Raw genomic sequence first — 10,321 nt, forward strand, 5'->3', positions numbered from 1 at the left:
ACATTAAAAAGACTCACATATAAATTGAATTTTTCTTTAATTCATTTTAATCAAATTATCTAATAATAACATTAAGTTAGAGTTTTTTTTTTTGAAAAGTTTTCTCCTATATATAAAAACAAGTGTATTCACTTTTTGTTAAGAGAGAGTGTTATGATAATCTCCTTGTGATAGAAAGAAGTTATAATTCTCAAAGAAAATTATTTAATTGTTTCTATATTTTGCTGCGTCATTTGTCTGGTGTTTAACAGTGGTATCAGAGCTAAAGGTTGCTGATTGATAATTTTATTTTCTTCTGCCGTAAGTTATCGCGAAAAAAAATGGTAGCAAAGAATGAAATTCCAAAATTCAATGGGAGTAATTTTTCCGTATGGAAATTGAAGATAAAAGCCATTAAGAAAAAAGATAATTGCGTGGCAGCAATTGAAGATAGACCCACTGAAATTACAGATGAAAAATGGAAGGAGATGGACAACAATGCTATTGCAAATTTACCCTTGGTACTAGCTGACTCAGTTTTATCAAGTGTAGCAGAGAAAAAGGCAGCAAAAAAATTTGGGATGCTCTCACCAAATTATATGAAGTTAAGTCACTTCACAATAGGGGTGTAAGTTACTGAATCGGACCGAAAAATACCACAAAATTGAATCGAAAAGTACAACAACCGAATGAAAAATCGAAAAAATCGGTTTTTTTGTTTTTTCGAATTAAATCGATCGGTTCGGTTCCGTTTTCGGTTGGTTTGGTAAAAATCAAACCGAACCAAAAAAGATGCTGCATAGTGATTTTTTTTTACTGATTTACCCTTACTGATTTAACCTAGGAATAAAACCCTAGATCTGAATACCCTCACTCTCTTTTCCTTTCACTCGCGCAGTCACCCACTCACCCTCAGTCCTCAGTCCTCACACAGACACCCACTCACCCACAGGCCACAACTAACTTCCATCTTCCATTCTTCCTCCTCCATACGGCCATGCCTGAGAGAATGATAGCCTGAGAGAGCCAGAGAGCCAGAGAACATCGTCCACTATCAAGGAACTCCTCCATCGTCGCTCGAAGCCGTCGCAAGTCATCCATTCATATCTGTAGTAGGCTCGCACGCATAGCAAAGAGCAGCGCCGTCATGTAGCCAGCAGCATCGTCCAGTTTGCGTCCTCGTCCAGTTTTGAGTCCACGCCGTCGTCCAGTCATAAGCCATCGCAACAAACCCTAAGTCGTGGCAAGAAACCCTAAGCGAAGCAGCACTCCAGTCACGGAGCAGCACTCCAGTTGCCGCCCTCTCCTGCAAAAAACACCTGAACAATGTCTTCTTCGGAGGTTAAAATTTGATTTTTAAATTTTTATAATTGATTAAAGGCACATATATTAGTTAAATTCACAAATAATTATATTGCCATAGTATATCAAATTTAATTTGTCCCTGATTGTTGTTACTGGTCTCTTCTTAATTAAGAAGATGAGTTTGATTTCTAATTTTTTACTCTGAGGGTTGTTACTGGTTTGTGCTTAATTAGGAAGACAAGTTTGATTAAAATTATTGTCTCTGATTGTTGTTGCTAGTTTGTGCTTAATTAGAAAGATGAGTTTGATTGAAACTTTTTTTGCAAAATTTTTATTGTTATTGCTTTTACTGAAATCTGTACTCGGTGACTGATGATAACAAGGTATGGTGATGTAAAAAGTGGGTTACTATCTGTTCTTTTTATCCTGTTTACCAAACCCTGGTCTCTATTTTATCCAATAAAAAATTAACAATTTTTCTTAGTTTCTACTAAACAGCTTTAATTATTTGATTAATTTGTTTGCTAACATGGTGTCTAAGTGGTTATAAGAGTTCATATTTGTTGCTCCTATTCTTCATATTAAACTATATTATGAGACATGGTTTTAGAATTGATCTTACCTCATGCTTTATATTTATGTTGCAAGATTGGAGTGTTTGGTTTATTTATAGTGTTAAGGATAAGCTTTTGAAACATTTAAAAGAAAAAGAAAAGGTATATCCAATACAAACCATAAAATCTGAATCGAAAGAAAATATCCATTTGCTTTTAGTAAAACACAGAAAATAGATTTTTCCCAGATTATGCTATATATATATATATATATATATATATATATATATATATATATATAAGCCAACTCAAACTCAAGAAGTAATTGTATTTTTCTTTGAAATAATATCTGTTCTTGTGTGAAAGTGATCTCCGAGGTATAGCTCGTTCTGTCATGCTTGAACTAGCTTTTCTTAGAGTAAGGAGGTGGAACGTCGTCTTCTTGTGGGGGAGGTGGCGTTGGGAACCTACAAAAGGACTCCAACGCTCAAGTCAGTGAGAGTGTGAGAATATATAGAGTAGAGATGGAATAATTGTGTACCTGTGATTGAATAAGTTACTCGCATATATTGAATTACTTTTAGGCCGTTATTCGTATTTCTGTTATTGGATTTGATGGGATCTTTTGTTGGTGATCCGTGATTTGGGGATTTAGTGGTTTTAGTGTGGAGAGATTCGTGGGGAAATTATCATATCCTGCTGATTCTGACTCCGAGGTTGTTGGTATAAGCCGATCTTTGGGTAGCGGATCATAGCCCCCAAGGTCGACCTGTTTGAGAGTTTGATTTGTAAACAGGTTGAGCTTATTTGTATTATAGCTTGGAATTAGAGTTAGTGGGAGCCCCCAAGTTCAACTTATTTATTAGAGGCTTCGAAATGGGATGACCTTTTATGTCAGGTGTCCGAGGTATAGATGAATTTGAGTTTGGTTCAGGTATTCCTCGGAATTGGAATTGTAGGGCCTCTATAGTTCGGTATGATTTTATGAAAATTTCGGAAAAGTTTGTGTTTTGGTGGTTGATTTGAAAGTGATATATGATTTGTTTTGAATTAAATGTTTTGGAAAATGGGGAAAAGACATCTGATAGGGCTCTTGCAGTTAATGTGCGTTGGGAACTGAAACGGTTGTTTTTCTTGCTGTCCACTAATTTTTCGTTGCTTATTTGATAAACGGTTTTGATTTTGTTGGGGTTTTGGAGGGTCGTGTGTATAGTGGGCTTTAGAAAATTTGGACTTTGGCAAAATAAAGGAATCAATGATAGAAGTAGATAACTAAAGTACTAGAACAAATAAAAGTAGAAGAAAACTAAATTAAAGGAAGATTAAACCCGAACCTAAGGAGAAATTGAAAAGAGAAAACCTAAAACCTAGAAAGAGGAGAGACTCTAGAAAACTACATCTAAACCTAAAATTATGTGAATGAAGTATGAATGATTGATTCTCCCACTCTGCAGCCTCTAATATGTGTTTCCGGGCTTGGAACTGGGCCAAATCAGCCTAGAAATCGCCCCCAGTGTTTTCTGATATCTGCAGCACGTGACGCCTTGTCACGCGTATGCGTCGCTTGTCTGCCACACCAGTCATGCATATGCGTCATACCACGCGTGCACGTCACCTAACTGCAAGGCAACTATGGCAAATTGCATATCATTTTGAATCCCCAGATGTTAGCTTTATAATGCAACTAAAACTGCCTCATTCGAATTTTTGTAGCTCAAGTTATGATCAATTTAGTACAAAGAGGCCAGGGTACCTGGTTGGGCGTTACGCCCAAAGAGGTAGCATTCTGGGCGTTAAACGCCAGATGGCTAGCATCCTGGGCGTTTAACGCCAGGATGACACAAGGGAGGTGTGTTAGTTTTCAATTCAAATCTTTTTCAGTTTTTCATGTTTTAATTCTTATTTTTGAAATCATATCTTTCAAAATTAAATCTTTTCAATCATATCTTTTTCAAAAATTAAATCCTTTTCATTTTCCTTTCACTATTTTCAAAAATCTTGCTAACAATTAATGTTTTGATTCAAAAATCTCAAGTTTGTTACTTTCTTGTTAAGAAAGGTTCAATATTTGAATTTTAGAATCATATCTTTTAAATTTCTTGTTAGTCAAGTCATCAACTTTAATTTCAAAAATCAAATCTTTTTAATTTCTTTTTCAATCATATCTTCTCAATCATATCTTCTCAATCATATCTTTTTCAAAATAATTTTCAATCATATCCTTTTGATTGCTAATTTCAAAATCTTTTTCAAAACCACCTAACCACTTTCTCGCTTTTAATTTTCGAAAAACCATCAACCACTTTTTCAAAATTCTTTTTAATTATTTTAAAATTTTTTAGTTTTATTTAAAAATTTGTTTTTGAAAATTCCCCCCTCTCACCTCATTCTGTTTAAGGACTAACACTTCTCCTCAATTAGCAATTCGAACTCTATCCTTCTTTATATGTTCGAAATCTTCTCTATCTACCTCATCACTCTATTCCTATTTTCCTCTGACACCTCAAGGAATCTGTATACTGTGACATAGAGAATTCCATACTTTCTTGTTCTCTTCTCTTTCATATGAGCAGGAATAAAGACAAAGACATTCTTGTTGAAGTTGGTTTTGAACATGAAAGGACCTTGAAGAGGAAGCTAAGAGTAGCTAAAGCACAACACTCTGAAGAGGACCTGACAGAAAATTTTGAAAAGAAAGCAGACAAAACAGTCATGGCCGAACCCAACAACAACAATGCAAGGAAGGTGTTTGGTGACTTTACTGCACCAACTCCCGACTTCTCTGGGAGAAGCATCTCTATTCCTGCCATTGGAGCAAACAACTTTAAGCTTAAGCCTCAATTAGTTTCTCTGATGCAACAGAATTGCAAGTTTCATGGACTTCCATTGGAAGATCCTCATCAGTTCTTGGCTGAATTTTTGCAAATCTGTGACACTGTTAAGACCAATGGAGTTGATTCCGAGGTCTACAGACTTATGCTTTTTCCTTTTGCTGTAAGAGACAGAGCTAGTATATGGTTGAACTCACAATCTAGAGACAGCCTGAACTCTTGGGAAAAGGTGGTCAATGCCTTCTTAGCTAAATTTTTTCCACCTTAAAAAATGAGCAAGCTTAGAGTGGAAGTTCAAACCTTCAAACAGAAGGAAGGTGAATCCCTCTATGAAGCTTAGGAAAGATACAAGCAATTGATCAGAAGGTGTCCTTTTGACATGCTTTCAGAATAGAGCATCATAGGTATCTTCTATAATGGTCTGTCTGAGTTATCCAAGATGTCAGTGGACCATTCTGTAGGCGGATCTATTCATCTGAAGAAAACGCCTGCAGAAGCCCAGGAACTCATTGAAATGGTTGCAAATAACCAGTTCATGTACACTTCTAAAAGAAATCTTGTGAACAACAGGACAACTCAGAAGAAAGGAGTTCTTGAGATTGATACTCTGAATGCCATATTGGCTCAGAATAAATTATTGACTCAGCAAGTCAATATGATTTCTCAGAATCTGACTGGATTGCAAGCTGCATCTAGCAGTAATAAAGAAGCATCTTCTGAAGAAGAAGCTTATGATCTTGAGAACCCTGCAATGGAAGAGGTGTACATGGGAGAACCCTATGGAAACACCTATAATCCTTCATGGAGAAATCATCCAAATCTCTCATGGAAGGATCAACAGAAGCCTTAACAAGGCTTCAACAACAATAATGGTGGAAGAAATAGGTTTAGCAATAGCAAGCCTTTTCCATCATCTTCTCAGCAACTGACAGAGAACTCTGAGCAGAGTCATTCTGGCTTAGCAACCATAGTCTCTGATCTATCTAAGACCATACTAAGTTTCATAAATGAAACAAGATCCTCCATTAGAAATTTGGAGGCACAAGTGGGTAAGCTGAATAAAAAGGTTACTGAAACTCCTCTTAGCACTCTCCCAAGCAATACAGAAGAAAATCCCAAGAGAGAGTGCAAGGCCATAACCATGACCAACATAGCCGAACCTGGAGAGAATGAGGAGGACGTGATTCCCAGTAAGAAAAACCTCATGGGATGTCCTCTGAACGAAAAGAAGTTTCCCTTTGAGGAACCAAGGAAATCTGAGGATCATACAGAGACCATAGAGATTCCATTGAACCTACTTCTACCATTCATGAGCTCTGATGAGTATTCTTCCTCTGAAGAGGATGAAGATATTACTGAAGACCAAGTTGCTAAGTACCTTGGAGCAATCATGAAGCTGAATGCCAAGTTATTTGGTAATGAGACTTGAGAGGATGAACCCCCCTTGCTCACCAATGAACTGAATGACTTGATTAGGCAGATATTACCTCAGAAGAACCCGGATCCCAAAAAATTCTTAATACCCTGTACCATAGGCACCATGACCTTTGAAAAGGTTCTGTGTGACCTGGGGTTAGGCATAAACCTCATGCCACTCTCTGTAATGGAGAAACTGAGAATCTTTAAGGTACAAGCTGCAAGAATCTCACTAGAGATGGTAGACAAATCCATGAAACAGGCTTATGGACTTGTAGAGGATGTTTTAGTGAAGGTTGAGGGCCTTTACATCCCTGCTGACTTCATAATCTTGGACACTGGGAAGAATAAGGATGAATCCATCATCCTTGGCAGACCCTTCCTAGCCACAGCAAAAGCTGTGATTGATGTTGACAGAGGAGAGTTGGTTTTTCGATGAATGAGGACTACCTTGTGTTTAAGGCTCAAGGATCTCCTTCTGTACACATGGAGAAGAAGCATGAAAAGCTTCTCTCAATACAGAGTCAAACAGATCCCCCACATTCAAACTCAAAGTTTGGTGTTGAGAGGCCATCATCATGCTCTGAGTACCTGTAAAGCTCTGTAAGAGCTTCCTGTCAAGCTATTGACATTAAAGAAGCGCTTATTGGGAGGCAACTCAATTTTATTTTATTTATCTATGTTATTTTATGTTTTCTTTAGGATGATGATCATGTGGAGTCACAAAAATAAAAGCAAAAATAAAAAACAGCATTGAAAATAGCACACCCTGGAAGATGAGCTTACTGGCGTTTAAACGCCAGTAAGGGTAGCAGAATGGGCGTTAAACGCCCAATCTGGCACCATTCTGGGCGTTTAACGCCAGAAAAGGGCAACAGACTGGCGTTTAACGGCTAAAAAGGGCACCAAGTTAGCATTAAACGCCAGAAAGGGAAGAAAGGTAGGTGTTAAACGCCAGAAATGGGCAGCAATCTAGCGTTTAACGCCAGGATTATATTGGCACTCGAAGGGGCGTTTACATGCCAAAATGGTGCAAGGATGAGAAATCTTTGACACCTCAGGATCTGTGGACCCACATGATCCCCACCTACCTTAACTCACACTCTCTCTCTTCTTCACACCTTCCCATAACACCCTTCCCCAAATACCCCTCACCAATCACCTCCATTTCTCTTCCCCATCACCTCTTCACCAATCACCTCCACCCACTCTTCCCCAACAACACCACCCACCTCACCCTTCAAATTCAAATCATTTCCCTCCCAAACCCAACCCCTAATACACGAACCCTACCCTCTCTTTCCACTCCTATATAAACCCCTCATCCATCCTTCAAATTCACACATCACAAACACTTCTTCTCTCCCTTGGCCGAACCACTCTCAACTCTATATCTCCTCTATTTCTTCTTCTTTTTCATCCTTATTTCTTCTTTTGCTCGAGGAAGAGCAAACCTTTTAAGTTTGGTATGAAAAAAGTATTGCTTTTTGTGTTTCCATAACCATTTATGGCACCTAAGGCCGGAAAAAACTCTAGAAAGAGAAAAGGAAAGGCAAAAGCTTCCACCTCTGAGTCATGGGAGATGGATAGATTCATCTCAAAGGTCCATCAAGACCACTTCTATGAAGTTGTGGCCAAGAAGAAGGTGATCCCTGAGGTTCCTTTCATGCTCAAAAGGAATGAGTATCCAAAGATCCGACATGAGATTCAAAAAAGAGGTTGGGAAGTTCTCACCAACCCCATTCAACAATGTGGAATCTTAATTGTTCAAGAGTTCTATGCTAATGCATGGATCACCAAAAACCATGATCAAAGTGTGAACCCGAACCCAAAGAATTGGCTTACAATGGTTCGGGGGAAATACTTAGATTTCAGTCCAGAAAATGTAAGGTTAGCATTCAACTTGCCAATGGTGCAAGGAGATGCACGCCCCTACACTAGAAGGGTTATCTTTGATCAAAGGTTGGACCAAGTCCTCATGGACATATGTGTGGAAGAAGCTCAGTGGAAAAGAGACTCCAAAGGTAAGCCGGTTCAATTGAGAAGGCATGACCTTAAACCCGTGGCTAGAGGATGGTTGGAATTCATCCAACGCTCGATCATTCCTACTAGCAACCAATCCGAAGTGACTGTAGATCGGACTATCATGATCCATAGCATCATGATTGGAGAGGAAATAAAATTTCATGAGTTCATATCTCTAGAACTCTACAAAGTGGCTGACAAAACCTCCACCTTGGCAAGGTTAGCCTTTCCTCATCTCATCTGTCACCTATGCAATTTAGCTGGAGTTGTCATAAGAGAAGACATCATCATTGAAGAGGACAAGCCCATCACTAAAAAGAGGATGGAACAAATAAGAGAGCCCACTCATGGACCTCAACAAGAGCATGGGGAAGTCCCTCATCAAGAAATCCCTGAGATGCCTCAAGGGATGCATTTTCCTCCACACAACTATTGGGAGCTACTCAACACCTCTTTGGGAGATTTGAGTTCCAATATGGAGCAACTAAGGATGGAGCACCAAGAGCACTCCATTATTCTCCATGAAATTAGAGAGGATCAAATAGCCATGAGGGAAGAGCAACAAAGGAAAGGAAGAGACATAGAGGAGCTCAAGCATTCCATTGGATCCTCAAGAGAAAGAACTAGCCGCCATCAGTAAGGTGGACCCATTCTTTGATTTCCTTGTTCTTATCTTTCTATTTTTCGATTTTTATGCTTTATATGTTATCTATGTTTGAGTCTTCATTACATGATCATTAGTGTATAGTATCTATGTCTTAGGGCTATGAATGTCCTATGAACCCTTCACCTTTCTTAAATAAAAAAAGTGCCTAATTACAAAAGAACAAGAAATATTTGAATTTCGAAACTTATCTTGAAATTAGTTTGATTATTTTGATGTGGTGGCAATACCTTTTGTTTTCTGAATGAATGCTTGAACAGTGCATAATTTTGATAGTGAAGTTTATGAATGTTAAAATTGTTGGCTCTTGAAAGAATAATGAAAAAAAGAGAAATGTTATTGATAATCTAAAAAATCATAAAATTGATTCTTGAAGCAAGAAAAAGCAGCGAATAACAAAGCTTGCGAAAAAAATGGCGAAAAAGAAAAAGAAAGAAAAAGAAAAAGCAAGCAGAAAAAGCCAATAGCCCTTTAAACCAAAAGGCAAGGGTAAAAGGGATCCAAGGCTTTGAGCATTAATGGATAGGATGGCCCAAAGGAATAAAATTCTGGCCTAAGCAGCTAAATCAAGCTGTCCCTAACCATGTGCTTGTGTCATGAAGGTCCAAGTGAAAAGCTTGAGACTGAGTGGTTAAAGTCGTGATCCAAAGCAGAAAGAGTGTGCTTAAGAACTATGGACACCTCTAACTGGGGACTTTAGCAAAGCTGAGTCACAATCTGAAAAGGTTCACCCAGTTATGTGTCTATGGCATTTATGTCTCTGGTGATAATACTGGAAAACAAAGTGCTTACGGTCACGGCCAAGACTCATAAAGTAGCTGTGTTCAAGAATCAACATATTGAACTAGGAGAATCAATAACACTATCTTAATTCTGAATTCCTAGAGATGCCAATCATTCTGAACTTCAAAGGATAAAGTGAGATGCCAAAACTATTCAGAAGCAAAAAGCTACTAGTCTCGCTCATCTAATTGGAGCTAAACTTCATTGATATGTTGGAATTCACTGTATATTCTCTTCTTTTTATTCTATTTTGTTTTCAATTGCTTGGGGACAAGCAACAATTTAAGTTTGATGTTGTGATGAGCGGATAATTTATACGCTTTTTGGCATTATTTTTAGGTAGTTTTTAGTATAATTTAGTTAGTTTTTAGTATATAATTATTAGTTTTTATGCAAAAATCATATTTCTGGACTTTACTATGAGTTTGTGTGTTTTTCTGTGATTTCAGGTATTTTCTGGCTGAAATTGAGAGACTTGAGCAAAAATCTGATTCAAAGGCTGAAAAAGGACTGCAGATGCTGTTGGATTCTGACCTCCCTACACTCGAAATGGATTTTCTGGAGATAAAGAAGACCAATTGGCGCGCTCTCAATTTCTTTGGAAAGTAGACATCTTGGGCTTTCCAGCAATATATAATAATCCATACTTTGCCCAAGTTTTGATAACGCAAACTGGCATTTTAACACCAACCTTCTACCTTTTTCTGGCGTTAAACGCCAAAACTGGCATAAAAGCTGGAGTTAAACGCCCAAACTGGCACCAA

At 38.0% G+C, this 10,321-nt stretch overlaps 1 non-coding gene across 1 annotated transcript; it reads right to left on the reverse strand.

Annotated features, from left to right (window-relative positions):
* Positions 1-4,946: 4,946 nt before the first annotated feature.
* On the reverse strand, positions 4,947-5,054 carry LOC112714235 (small nucleolar RNA R71). Its single transcript, XR_003159188.1, has one exon. It is a non-coding gene; the product is annotated as a small nucleolar RNA R71 (small nucleolar RNA).
* Between the last annotated feature and the right edge of the window lie 5,267 nt (positions 5,055-10,321).

This window comes from Arachis hypogaea, chromosome 9 (assembly GCF_003086295.3).
Source record: "Arachis hypogaea cultivar Tifrunner chromosome 9, arahy.Tifrunner.gnm2.J5K5, whole genome shotgun sequence".
NCBI lineage: Eukaryota > Viridiplantae > Streptophyta > Magnoliopsida > Fabales > Fabaceae > Arachis > Arachis hypogaea.